At 43.1% G+C, this 14,485-nt stretch overlaps 1 pseudogene; it reads left to right on the top strand.

The window, feature by feature from the left end:
- The first annotated feature begins 8,719 nt into the window (after positions 1 to 8,719).
- LOC106611494 (ATP-binding cassette sub-family C member 5-like) overlaps positions 8,720 to 14,485 on the top strand; it is a 44,985-nt pseudogene continuing 39,219 nt past the window's right edge.

Raw genomic sequence — 14,485 nt, forward strand, 5'->3', positions numbered from 1 at the left:
GCTTCTCAGCGTAAAAGGCTTCTCTTTGTGGGACGCCTGGAATGTGAAGCTGTCTGTTTCCAGGTTCCAAGAAAGTCCCAGGCTCCATTGAAAAGGGGAGAAGTTCCACTCCGAGGTCCAGGTCATTTAAGTCTTTAGCACGGTCCTCCATGGGGAAGGCTTCCATAACGGTTTTGCTATTGGATGCAATCTGGTGTAATTTCATGTTGGACTCCATTAACATTGCTTGTGTTTTTCTCAGAATGTTGGCAGCTTCTTCTGGAGTAGCTACTGATGTCAGCCCATCATCGACATAAAAGTTCCTCACTACAAACTGCTTAGGTTCTGACCCGTGTTACTTCTCAACCTGTAGAGCTGGTTGTCTCATGCAGTACATGGCTACGACTGGTGAGGGACTGTTCCCAATTATATGGTCTATAATCCTGTTCTCAGTTATGTTTCTATGTGGGTTGTTGTCTTCATACCAGAGAAACCTTAAGCAATCTCTGTGATCATCATGTTCACCAAAACATTTGATGCACATCTGTTGTTGCGGAAGCCCATTAGGATGCCCAAGAGTGTGTTGTTTAAGTCTGGACCACTGAGCAGGACGTCGTTCAGTGACACGCCTTGACACTCGGCGCTGGAGTCAAACACCACTCTTATTTGTTCAGGCTTTTGTGGATGGTAAACCACAAATATTGGCAGACACCAGCGCTCTTTGTCTCCCTCTAGTGGTGGAGAAGGTTCGGCTTGGTCGTTATCCAGCATCGTTTGCATGAAGTCAATAAAATTACGTTTCATGTCAGGCTTTTTGTCTAAAGTCCTACGAAGTGATGTGAGATAATTCATGGCCTGCTCCCTGTTATTAGGAAGGCGACGTCTAGTGGGGCAAAAGGGTAGTGGAGCCACCCAGTTGTTTCCATCATCCTGGAAAACCTGTTTGTCCATAATGTCCAAGAAGGCTTTGTCCTCCAGAGATGGTGCTGGTTTATCATCGTCTTGTGTTTTGTCGAACACGGAACATCCCAGGCTGTCTGTGTTCGCTTGAATCTCAAGTGCACTGTAGAGAAAGGGATGTGTTGCTGAGCTATGCTGCTGTAGTTCTCTTTCACCTGGATGATGTTGGGGCAAGGGCTCAGATAGGATGTGCGACCATTATGAAGTATGTTTGTCCTGAACACATTAACACTGGCTGGTAAGTGAGCCATTCCCAGACAGACCTCACCCACAATGACCCACCCGAGGTCGAGTCGCTGTGCATAAGGAGTGTCGTGGGGCCCATTGATTTGCTCTCGTACCTTGTGTACCCTTAAGATGGCTTGTCCTAAAAGCAGGAGAATGGGAGAGTCTGGGTCCACAGCTGGAATTTTGTCTGCCACTGGTTGCAGATGGGGATGATGTTGCGCAATGATGGGGGAGGGAATCTCCATCCTATTGTCTGGCATAATGTCACACTCTATCAAAGTAGGGAGAGTGAGCTTCATGTGTCCGTCTTTAGACCGAGACCTTTCAGTCTTTAGCTCTGTGCTGAGTTGACCCACCACATCGGAAACAAATGACATTCTTTTTGAGATATGATTTGTGCTCATCTAGAGTTTTTTTTACATCTAAACCCACAACACTTTTTAAGAGGATGAGGCTTGTTATGTATTGGGCAGTGATGGTCAGGGCTTTCATCTTTTGTCTTACTGGGTTTGGTATGGTGGTCTGAGGGCTCATATGACACGTCTGTTTTGTGTACAGTCACAGGTGTCTTGCTGCTGTACCTGACAGGTTTCTCACTTTTTCGTAGACATCTGGGTAGTTGAGATGTAGAGGGTGAAACTGGTGCCATTTCTAGTTTTTGCCTGGTTCTTGATGAATCTCAAGAAGAACGAGAATGGTGGGAATGCTACCCGATAGTCCTTGTATTTGGATCCCTGTGCTATCCATTTCTCGTGTAAACTGAATGGAATTTTCTCTACTAAAGGGTTTACCCCCCGAGATGTCTCCAGATAAGCGAGACCTGGAAGGTGTACTTCTACATTAGCACACTCCAGTTCAAGAAGAATGTCACCCAGTTCTCTTAGTTTGTGATTGTCGTTGTTAGACAGTTTTGGAAAATTATACATTTTCTTCAACAGTTGTAACGATGGTCGTCTAAAGGGGACCAAGACGCGGCGTGTGAAGTGCTCATATTCACTTTTATTCAACTCTAAATCAACAAAACAACCGTAAACAGTCCTGTCATGTGCAACATACACAAAACAGGAAACAACCACCCACAAAACACAGGAAAAAACACCCCTACTAAATAGGACCTTCAATTAGAGGCAACGAGGAACAGCTGCCTCCAATTGAAGGTCAACCCAAGAAACTTAAACATAGAAATAGACACACTAGAATAAACATAGAAATATAATAACATAGAACATAAACCAAAAAACCCCGAAACACATAAAACAAACACCCCCTGCCACGCCCTGACCAAACTACAATAACAAATAACCCCCTTTACTGGTCAGGACGTGACAACAGTGCATTCTCGATCACTTCGGGTGTACCATAGCACTCTTCGAGTCATTGCCAGACCATGGTAAGCCCTGCTGTTGTGTTGAGAATATGGACAGATCTAATTCTCTTTGCTTGCTCAGATGACTCTGCCCCTAGCCACTTGGAAATTAGATCTGACTCTTCCCTGGCTGATAGGTTCAAGTCTCTGTTTGCATTGAGAAAATATGCTTTCCATGCCCAATAATTTTCAGGCCAATCATCAAACTTCAGGAGTCCGGGAACTCACCATCACATGGTCCAGGAGGTACTTGGTGAGATCTGATGCCCGGTGTGACTCAGGGAAGCTTTGTGTGGGTGACTGGAAGTGAGATTGTTTCCCATTTCTACCATGCTGCTGTTCATTTATTTTGAACGGAGAGTCTTTACTCATGCCCCGTTGTTTGCTACTTTCTGGATTGTGGCGTGTAGCTGGGTCAACATTAAGCTTGTGTGTCTCTACTTCAAATGGCACTTCAGCAAAGTAGGGCCTAGCATGTTGTTGCACATACTCACAAGTACGTTGGACTGGACTTAAGGGCTGTGTCCCTGTGTCTAGTTCTTTGCGGAGTTCTCTGCGTTGTGATTCTACAGTTTCTTCAAAGGCTGCAACTTCAGCCAAAGCAGCAGCAGCAGCTGCTCTCTCTCAACTTGGAGAACATATACACTTGCATCGAGGTCAGCTTTTTGCTTCAACAAGCTGGTCTCCAGTTCCGCCTTTTGTTTCATCACAGAAGCTTCCTTTTCAGATTAGGAGACTTGAGCACACACTGCGTCCTCCTTGGCATGTGCTTTGATGGCTGCAGAACTCGCCGTTGAGGATCTGCTTGACTGTTTTGATGACCTTGATCTTGTAGACTGAGACTTGGTCCCAATGTGCTGAAGAGGCTCCTCCGTCTCTTACTCGCTCTTCTTTCTGTCGAACACTTGGCTCTGGTTGCTGCATCGTAGACTGCTGGTCTTCCCTAGGATCAGAGGCTTTGTTGGCTGATGAACGTAGAATCATAACCATGTGCGATTATTCTTGTGCTTGAGCACGCCGTGATTATGTTTTTTCACTATTCTGCCCTGGAATTGCGTTCCCATGCAAAACTAGACAGATGGCTAACAACTGAGTCTTCAATAAAACTCCCAAGGCATGACATTTCTTGAACGAATATATTGAAAACATTTGTTGTGAAACTGCAAAATACATAAAATAATATACTTTAGTATTCAATTCACATTGACTGTATAGCTGTACATTATACAGTTCAAGTTGAAGTTGCATTAATACAAAGCAGGTGCCAAGGTACCATGTATCTGGCATCATGCCAAACCAGATAGATCGTTACCATATCAGTAACAACTAGCCAACTACTTTCATTATTCTAATAACGTGCAAACACCTCTGTACAATAACAAAGCATATTACACTAGAAACAGTAACAAAACTATAGTATAGTATGTTTTACAATTCGCTTACATGACGCACGAGCAAACTAATACAGCATACATGGAAGGCAAGGCAATTTGGTTAGTAAATGTAAGCAATTTTCAATATTATCATCACTAGCAATACAGTTGAATTGAACTTACAAACAAATATTTTCCGAGACTGAAGCGTGACAAGAAATAGCTGCACTGAAAGAACTGCACCGTAGCGTTGTTTTTAGCTGCTTGTCTGCTTGCGGAATGACTACTCTACTCTACTTCCTAGTCTTTCTAAATACCAGAAAGTTCCCCTAGGGTGCGATGAACACCATGGAACACAATGAAAGTCAATCTTAACCACCATAATAAAAGTATCTGTTACAACAGGATGGTACCACATGCAGTGATTATGTATTGGGCCTGTAGCCTACTGCACAAATCTCATTGCTACAGAACAGTTTTTAATTAGTTAATGTTTCATATGCTTACGTTTCTTAAGCCATGTTTTTTTTAAATCGGAGCTGTAGATCTTGGCTTGCATTTTGATTCAGAAAGTGATCTTGACTCGTGATTGGAAGTACCATAGGGCGGTGCACAATTGGCCCAGCGTCGTCCGGATTTGGCCGGGGTAGGCCGTCATTGTAAATAAGAATTTGTTCTTAACTGACTTGTATAGATAAATAAAAAAATTAAAAACATATCGAAAGATGATGCAATCTCAATTGCATTCCACACTGCCCTCACCCACCTAAATAAGAGGGATACCTATGTGAGAATACTGTTCATTGACTACAGCTCAAAGTTCAACACCATAGACCCCTCCAAGCTCGTCACCAAGCTTTGAACCCTGGGACTGAACATATCCCTCTGCAATTGGATCCTGGACTTCATGACGGGCCGACCCAAGATCGTGGACAACAGGAAACGGGGGGGGGAGGGGAGCACGCCCACATCCACATCAACGGGGCTGCAGTGGAGCGGGTCGAGAGTTCCTCTGTGTCCAAATCACTAAGGACTTAAAATGGTCCACAAACAGTTGTGAAGAAGGCATACCATTGAGAGCATCTTGACTGGCTGCATCACTGCTTGATATGGCAACTGCCCTGCCCTCAATCGCATTGCACTACAGAGGGTGGTGCAGACTGCCCAGTACATCACTAGGGACAAACTCCCTGCCGTCCAGGATCTCTATATCAGGCGGTGTGAAAGGACGGCCTGGAAAATGTATAAAGATTCTAGCCACCCAAGCCATAGACTGTTATCTCTGTTTGTGGTACCGGAGCAACAAGTCTGACACTAACAGGGCCCTGAACAGCTTCTATCCCCAAGCCATAAGACTGCTAAATGGCTAACAGAATGGCTACACAGACTATTTACCATTCTATTTTATAAAGAACATTGCATTGACTCTAGGCACACTCACACACTCACTCTATGCACCCTCTACACTCGCACACAATCACACTTCATTTGCTCACACGCACATAACAAACACACACATTCATACTGACTCTACACACACACACTCACACATAATCATATACGCTGCTGCTACTCTGTTTATCATATATCCTGATGCCTAGTCACCTTACCCCTATACATATCTACCCTTACCACTCCAGTATCCCTGCACATTGTAAATATGGTATTGGCACTGACCCTGGAACTGACCCAGTATTTAGCTTACTTATTTCTCGTGTTCTTCTTATTTCTATTTCAAGTGTGTTTTTGTTCTACTTTACTTTTTTTTTAATAGTACTACTGATATTGATTACTACATTGTTGGGAAAGAGCAAGCAAGACAGACATTTCCCTGTACTTGTGCACGTGACAATAAAACTTGCAGATCTGCAAATCTCTTGAAATTATTGGGGGAAAAATGTATTGTTAGTATTTTAAATATTAGTTTTATTATTCAAGTGTATCAAGGGGAGCACCCATACTTCCCGTGGCTATGTCTGTGCTTTTCTCACTAAGATTTTGGGCCCTATTCTAAATACTTTACAATGCATCCTTCCTTTCTCACTTCTTTAGTGGTACCTATCCAATGTTATGTCATGACTGGATTAGCCTATGTAGTGAACCCTTGATTTTCACCTATCCAACAGTGTTAACTTCAGTGGTTGCACTGCATGGGCTGGATAGGACAAAGAAACACCTGTGCTGCCTCACAAAACCTATATAGGTAATTGTAAAGCTGTTATGGTTTCTTAACATTGTTCATACTGTAACAACAATGTTTCTCTTGTCCTAAAGAGGCCTTTACAAGCTTGTTAGTACTGAGTGGATCACATCACTGACCAAGGTTAAGCAGCACTTGCAATGCAGAAGAGTTTGACATGCCAACAGGTGTCACTGTAGACTAATTCCGAGGTGAGACATTTACATTTTAGTCATTTAGCAGACACTCTTATCCAGAGCAACTTACACTAGGGAATGCATACATTTCATACATTTTTTTTTTCTTCCATACTGGTCCCCCTTGGGAATCGAACCCACAACCCTGGCGTTGCAAACACCATGCTCTACCAACTGAGCCACACGGCTAGTCATGGGTACATCCTGTTTTGAGTTTCTGCCTATAGGACGGTTGGAGCAAAATGGAGTCGTGGTCAGATTTGCCAAAAGGAGGGCGGAGGAGGGCCTTGTACGCATCGGGGAAGTTAAAGTAACAGTGATCCAGTGTATTGCCCATGCGAGTGCTACAGTCAATGTGTTGATAGAATTTAGGTAGCCTTGTTCTCAAATTAGCTTTGATAAAATCACCAGCTAAAATAAATACAGCCTCAGGATATATGGTTTCCAGTTTACATAGAGTCCAGTGAAGTTCCTTGAGGGCTGTTGTGTTATCTGCTTGGGGTGGGGGGGGGGGAATATACACGGCTGTGACTATAATCGAAGAGAATTCTCTCAGGAGATAATGTGGTCGGCATTTGATTGTAAGGAATTCTAGGTCAGGTGGACAAAAGGACTTGAGTTCATGTATGTTGTAATGATTACACCATGAGTCGTTAATCATGAAGCATACACCCCGCCCTTCTTCCCAGAGAGATGTTTATGTGGGTGTGATGCATGACGAAACCCGGTGGCTGTACCGACTCCGACAACATATCCCGAGAGAGCCATGTTTCCGTGAAACAGAGAATGTTAAAATCTCTGATGTCGCTCTGGAAGGCATCCCTTGTCCTAATTTCGTCCACCTTGTTGTCTAGAAACGGGACATTGGCGAGTAGGGTTGCACATTTTGGGGAATATTCAGAGATGGAAACTTCCCATGGGAATTAACGGGGAATATTTGAAAATGAATATTAATACCATTTAAAATGTTGATGTTTTTTGCACTGGATATATTTACCATATCATATAGAGACAGAAACATAAACCTTTTACCTTATCATAAGTAGACATAATTACAAATGATTAAATCCTTCCAATAAAAAACAATTAAGTTACAAATTGTACTTTAAATGAGTTGACTCCTCTTCACATGGGATGATTTCACTGAACAAAAGGGAATATTGCATGATCCCCAATGATCCATCCCATCTCCCAAAAACGTTTTCAACATATCTGTAAAATGATAGTCTAGAAACTAAAGCTTTGGTTGTCTTCCTCTCAGCCTTCCACGTCTTCTCCCTGGACCTCCTCAATGTCCACCTCTTGAACATCAGACTCTGAGGCCTCATGGAGTCTATTGGCCACCCTGTGGATCTCTCCAAGATCGGTTCATGTTCGTGTCGGCGCTATTTTACGCCGTGTATACTTTCTCCCCTGTGTTTGGGAATATTTCGTTTGATGAGTGAGTGTACATTAAATACGCCACTACCCTGTACTCGCTGCTTCCTGTGCCTCATTCCTTCACCACGACTGCCAATCCGTTACAGCTTTTTACAATTCAAATCATCCATTCTTGCCAGGGGCCGACTGACTACTGATTTGCAAAATATTGCTTTGTGTCCTCCACCCACTCTCCTGCCAGCTGGGTAAACAAAGCCTGTTCCAACATACTGTAGACATCCTTACTACCATCTATTGCCTGGCCATTAGCACTAACTGCAAGAATGCTAATGAACACCCTGGGCACCCGTTTACTTACACACACACACACAGCCTTGCTCATGCCCTTGAGCAAGGCAACTAACCCTAATTGCTCCAGGGTCACCGTTTATTAATTTCAGACCCTGGCTGTGGGCACACTCTCAGACTGTGTCTCAGGGAGAGTTGGGATTTGCAAAAAAAACACATTTCCAAATCCCACATGTGTATAAATACACAGTTGTACATGTGTGAAATAGGACAAATATAAGCACCCGCCAAATTATAATACAATAGTTTATTGAAATAAATGGTGCAAAAGAGATGGATTGCTTAAACCTACAGTATTTCATAACAAATTACTTTTCATAAGGAATCAAAGTGCCTCTAATCAACAACAGAGCTTTTTGCACAATATACCTTATTATTTACAAAGCTTTGGCAATACTTGCACCATTCATGATACAATGCAGGCATGCTTGAAGCCACCATGTTACTTTAGGTTATTATTCTGTCACTGTCCTTCCATGCAAATCACATGCTAACTGTGCACACAACTCAGCTCCCTGGCCTTGGCTGGACTGCTGTCTTGTTTACCTTTATAGCCAAATATACCGTAGCTCGGAGAAACCTAATCTGGCCGCACGTGCTGTCAGAGTTCACCATGTGCCTTTCTTGTCGCAACCATTCACGTTGCTACGGCGACGGAGCAAGCAAGGCTACGGTTGGTTAAGCAGTCATGACGTCAGGTGAATATAGGGAATTCCGTATGCACGAAGTGGAAGAACAGCGGAGTTGAGACCTCATCAGCGAGGTACGGGCGAATTTGTAACAAAACTTGCAAGAAGCGTTATTTGGGACCTGGCTTTAAATTATTTTACAGTTGACGGTATATAAGTGTTGCTTATGTACTTTATCAAGCGTTGCGCAAAAGATAAGTCCATATGTGCACTAAAATAACATTTGATGCAACCTTCGAAAGTTGTATGTATCAAATCCAATGAGCCACACCTCAACCATTATTCATAAACATCAGATTTGAGAGCTGCACCGCAGGGGAACAACTCAAACAGAGACTGCAGACTTTCACATGTAAGTTTCTTACAGCCTGTAATGTAGATGTTGAAAACGTTTTATAATGTTTAACTGGAGATGATTGTGATGGATGGTGATTGTGGTTTGTTAGGATTGAACTGGCTATTTGTTTGCATAGCCTATATAATATAACGGAGAAGCTGTGCTACAATATTAAGTATATAAACTATGGATAAGTCAACTGCTGAAGACAAGAACTACACCCGGCAACAGGAAGTGCGTCACGAGGCTAGGACCAGCCTGCACGCCAACGATAGGATGAGTAAGTTTATACATGCTCATCCTCCCTCTGACAGGCCAGCATTGAGCCGGACCTATCTCTGTCAGAGTATTTAAGGATGAACAAAGGATGTGTCGTTCTCTTCTCTGTCTGCCCTGCGTGGGGTTACAGTGAGACCGTATATACGAACATCATATTTTCCATTTGTACTATCATTCTATTTACTTAAAGATGAATTAAATAATCATTGCAAAACTAAGTTGCATGGTTTGTTTATATCCTAATACCAGATTCGATTGACGCAACCCGACAGGTTGTTAAAAATTATATCCACTTTCAGAAAATTATATCAATACTGTAACGACCCTGGGTTTATATGCGCGGATATCAACTCTGCCGCATGCGCATGTTTTTGCGGCACAATCGATAGCGCGCTGGACTTCGGGCTAGAACATCGAGGGTTTGAGAACTGCTCCCTGCCTATTTCATTACAATACATTATACATTTTTCAGACAAAATAGCTTTTGACCTGCCATTTATTTGGACTTGACATTATCAGCAAACAAAGATGTCAGAATGTAGGGTAAACAAACATTTATGTCTGCTTATTCTCAGGTCACCCTCTTAACCTCCTTTGGTCATTTGAAAGTCATCTTAAATTAATATTAACCAGTTTTGGCCTAATTCCATATCTATTTTGTTGCACTTTTGTCTTTTGTTGAGTTCATACATTTACCCATCCCACAGTTAGCCCTGCAGCAGAAAGTCAGGACTGACCAACCTGGTCTCAGACTTTTCGTATTATTCTGTATGTAAATCCGAGACACCGTTTAGTACGATATGTTAAGTTTCGTATGGTTTCTATTAATTTGTGGATGTCCATCACCCATTACGTATGATGTTACAAGTTATATATTATATGTTACGAATTTCCTAGATGTATGATATGTTATGAATTTTAACAAGGTCGGCTAACGTTAGCTAGCTAACATTGAACCAGGTTGGTTAGCTCCCAGCAAGTTGATCAACTTTAAAAGCAGAATTACTTTCTCATTGTTCCTCAATGCACTGTATGATAATACATTTTGTAGCTCTGAGTCTCTACTTTTGTCCAATGTAAAAAACACAATTTCAAATTTTGATACATAATACCAAATCCAGGTGGTGTCACATATCATACTAATACATTTACTATGTTACGTCTAGTGTATGAGACCAGGCTGAATTGACATACTGTAAGGAAATCATTGATTTCAACAAGTTTGGGCAGTGCAGTCCAGGGGATGTTTCCTTGGCAGGGCCTTTATTTTGGAATTGTTTAGGCTTGGACTTTGCTATAGCACTTGGTTCTGCAAAGTTATCGGCCTGGTGGCCTGGTGACAAACTACACATGATAAAGGTAGAAGTGAATCTTTCTTGTGTATGTGAAGTGAAACATCTCACTTCATTGCAGTTCTCACAATACTGACTCTTGAACAGTGCTAAGTTTTCAGCACATGTATTGTTATCTTTCTGATTTACATGTCAAGCTTAACTTTACCTTGGTTCCCATATCACTGGAACTGACTCTTGCAATGTGCTACTTTGCGTGTGTGTGTGTGTGTGTGTGTGTGTGTGTGTGTGTGTGTGTGTGTCCACCGGTGAGTCAGCAAAACAAAGAGGCTTCTCTAATGGGGCTCAGAGGGAGGTGGTAAGGTAATAGACAGAGATAAACAGACAGTTACATTTAGAGAGTGAACTGAAATTCATGAATTTGAGGACTTCAACTCTAAAGTGCTTGAAACCATTGCACTCAAACTTGTTGTTAGGCCATCAAGTGTCTCTGCACATATAAAAAAAAAAACGTGACTTCAACTGAACAGCAGCAAAACCGAGGCCCTACTTTTTGGCACCCCCCCACCAGGTCCAGCACTCATCAATAACACACCTCACCATTGCAGGACAGAACATCCCTCTCTCCCCCTCAGTTTCCAATCTAGGTGTAAAGCTTGATTCCCCCCTGACTTTTGACAGCCACATAAAACAACTGTGTAAAGCGTCATTCTATCACCTCAAGAACATTGGCAAACTCTGTCCCACCCTCACTCAGTCTGATGCAGAGAAGCTCGTCCATGCCTTTATCTCCTCAAGGCTGGAATACTGCAATGCACTCTTCATCGGGATCCCTGGAAGGAGTCTCCAGAAGCTCCAATACATCCTGAACAGCGCTGCCAGGATCCTGAATGCGAGTTAGGAAACACCATCATATCACCAGGAGCGGAGGACCAACGGAAAGGAGCGGAGGACCAATCTCCGCTCCTTTCAGCTCGACCGCCCCATCCTCTGGAATGCCCTCCCGGACCACCTGAAAGCAGCACAGACTATGGGCTCCTTTAAAATGGGCCTAATGACCTTTCTCGTCAGGAAGGCTTTCTGTTGATAGCTATGCTCCTTGGTGTCCTTGTCCCTTGTAGCGTCAGCTGTGTTCTTTGTGTCAGTTGCCCTGTCTACTTGTCAATTCTTAATAAAAAAAAATATATATTATGAGATTATTCTGTAAAATGAAAAGCGCTTTACAAATGTAATAAATTATTATTATTACCATAATTCAACTCCAACCCTCATTCCCCACAGAAAGGTCCAGTTCGAACACTTTTACATGTCAACTAACCTTTGTGTTTGCCTTTCCCCTCTACAGAAGGGCAGCCATGTTCCCTGATGCCCTAGAGGCAGCTGGCCGGGTGGAAGGCTTGCCCCTGACCTCCCCCGCAACCCCAACCTTACCTGACCCTGATGAAGAGAAAGGCCAAAGGGAGGTGGTGGCGTGGACCAGTCCCAGGCGGAGATCTGGCCGCTACAGTCACAGCCTGCAGATAATGAAGCCCTTCAGGATAACACACAAGTAAGCACCCTCTTTTTAGGGCCTTTACTCAGTCCCTAATCTGAAATACTGCAATGTTGAGACTAAAGAGACAGTGTGCCCTGCTGAGTTGTGAGTGTATAGGTGCAACATTTGCTTTGCGACACAAATGGCACCTTATTCCCTTCATAGTACACTACTTTTGACCAGAGCCCTATTAGTCCTGGTCAAAATTAGTGCACTGTGAAGGGAATAGGATGCCATTTAAGGGAATCGCTAACAGAGGGCACTGCATTTGAATGCAACTTTTTTCCGCTGCTTCCCAAGATTTCTATGAAGTGCCTGCAAACTGCTGTTCAAACAACGGTTGTTCATGATTCATTTTTCCGAGTAGGTGAAGGTTCAGGGCCTCTTTCTTATTTTCTTGCTGTCTCTCTTTCTTGCGCTCTCTGTCTCTCTCTCTCTAACACCCAAATGATGCCTCGATTTTTACTGTCTTTCTCACAGGCACCAGCACCTAGTCGACAATGCTGGCCTCTTCTCCTTCATGACTCTGCACTGGCTCACCCCGCTCGCTCTGAGGGCCCACAAGACGTCCAGCCTCTCCATAGACGATGTATGGGGCCTGTCCTGCCACGAGAGCTCTGAATACAACTGCCACAGGTGAGGCTACTGTCAAACATCAATCCCTAAGCACCCTACTGTCCATTGACTCTACATAGGTTCAACAGGGTTATTGTTTTCCTCTTCAACAAACATTCAAGGAACCCAATGTTTTCCCCTTCAACAAACATTCAATTAATCCCTTTTCCTGTCCCTTTGCAAGTTAAACCAACCAATGTTCAAATAACATTGGACAAACACAGACGGTAGGCCTAGAAAACAGAAGTGCGGTGGAGGTTTACCAGCCAGGTGCATTGTGGGTAATTGCTGAGTGGACCTTTGCAGTTGCCTAATGTGGTATTCCCTTGATTTCCAAGAGTCACCCTCCACGGGGGTTGATTGACTGAATGATGAACATCCTGTCTCCATAGAGATCTGGCGGTAGGGAAGATTGTATTAATAGCCTGGGATTAGGGTGTTTTTAGAGTTAGCAGGGACTAGCTCTGCTCAGTCCTGCCTACAGAGAGAGTGGTTATGTCATTAACCCTCGTCCTCGCCTCGGCCTCCATGTCTCTCTTTGACTGGAAACACAACTTTTATTTGTTAGCTGCCAAAATCACCTCAAGCAATCCTTCCTGCTCATGTCTTGTGTCCTCACCCTTATGGAGGTGAATCTGTTATTATTCATGAGTAGATTGATGGATGGAATGAATGAACAAAAGATGGACATATTAACTGGTGGAGCATTTGTGGCTAATTTTTCACATGACTTCTACATCTTGATCAAAAGCAGAAATTCCTTTCAGCTAGGCGTATAACATGCTATAGGGGAGGGACACATAAGAAGTGTGTCCCTAGCCTGGGGCCAAACGTGCCCCTGAAAACGGCCACATGCATTGTATGTGTGTGCTGCGTCTGAAAAGAAGAGGTAGAGTGGAGGGTTTAACTTCGTGTTTACATGGCTAGAACACTTATGCAACTCCCACAGATAGGGGGACGGGAGAGGAGCCAGAGAGCCCCCTGGGAGAGTTGACAGGTGCTATCAATGAAACACCAGCAGGCTATCCACTAGCTGCATTCAGTCACCACATTTGTTTTCTTAGGCACGTTTTTTGTTAGGCTAGCCGGTATAAAATGTGGCAATTAGGCCTACATCTTGCAGCACTACGTTTAAACATTTTTTGTTGGTATTATTAAGTTAGCGTTTTTGTAGTTTAATAGTTGCTTTATGTGCAATTACACTCCATAGTGCATTACTACTAGACAACTCTTTTCAAAATTACAGACAGTGAACTGGATTTCATTTGCTTGTAGACTCACTATCTTTTGGGGCCTTTTACAGGATTGAAAACTCCAAAAGGCTTCTCTCGAAATTAAACTGCTTGGTGTATAGACCATTGATATCACTTCAAACCAAAAACTCCGAAAGGAGATGTATTATTTATACTAAACTTTGAATGTTTCATTTCCTGCAAAACTCGCTCTGCAGAGACTGCTTAATTGTGTTAATTGTAACTTCTCACTCAGGTTGCAGGTAATGTGAATTAAAGTAGTAATTATCAGCCTGCGGGAGCACGTGCTCGGGTTAATGCACTTTATATCTCTGATACGTTTTTAATAAACCCATTAAGACATAAATTAGATGCGGCAGCTGCTCCTTCTCTCTCTTTTTCAAGCCATTTAGTCATTAAGGCCTTTTCCCTCTTCATGGGGATTTACACGGTGGTAAAAGAGTGCATTAGCACATATTTAGCATGTTGGCGTGTAT

This window comes from Salmo salar, chromosome ssa09 (genome assembly GCF_905237065.1).
Source record: "Salmo salar chromosome ssa09, Ssal_v3.1, whole genome shotgun sequence".
In the NCBI taxonomy this organism is placed as follows: Eukaryota; Metazoa; Chordata; class Actinopteri; order Salmoniformes; family Salmonidae; genus Salmo; species Salmo salar.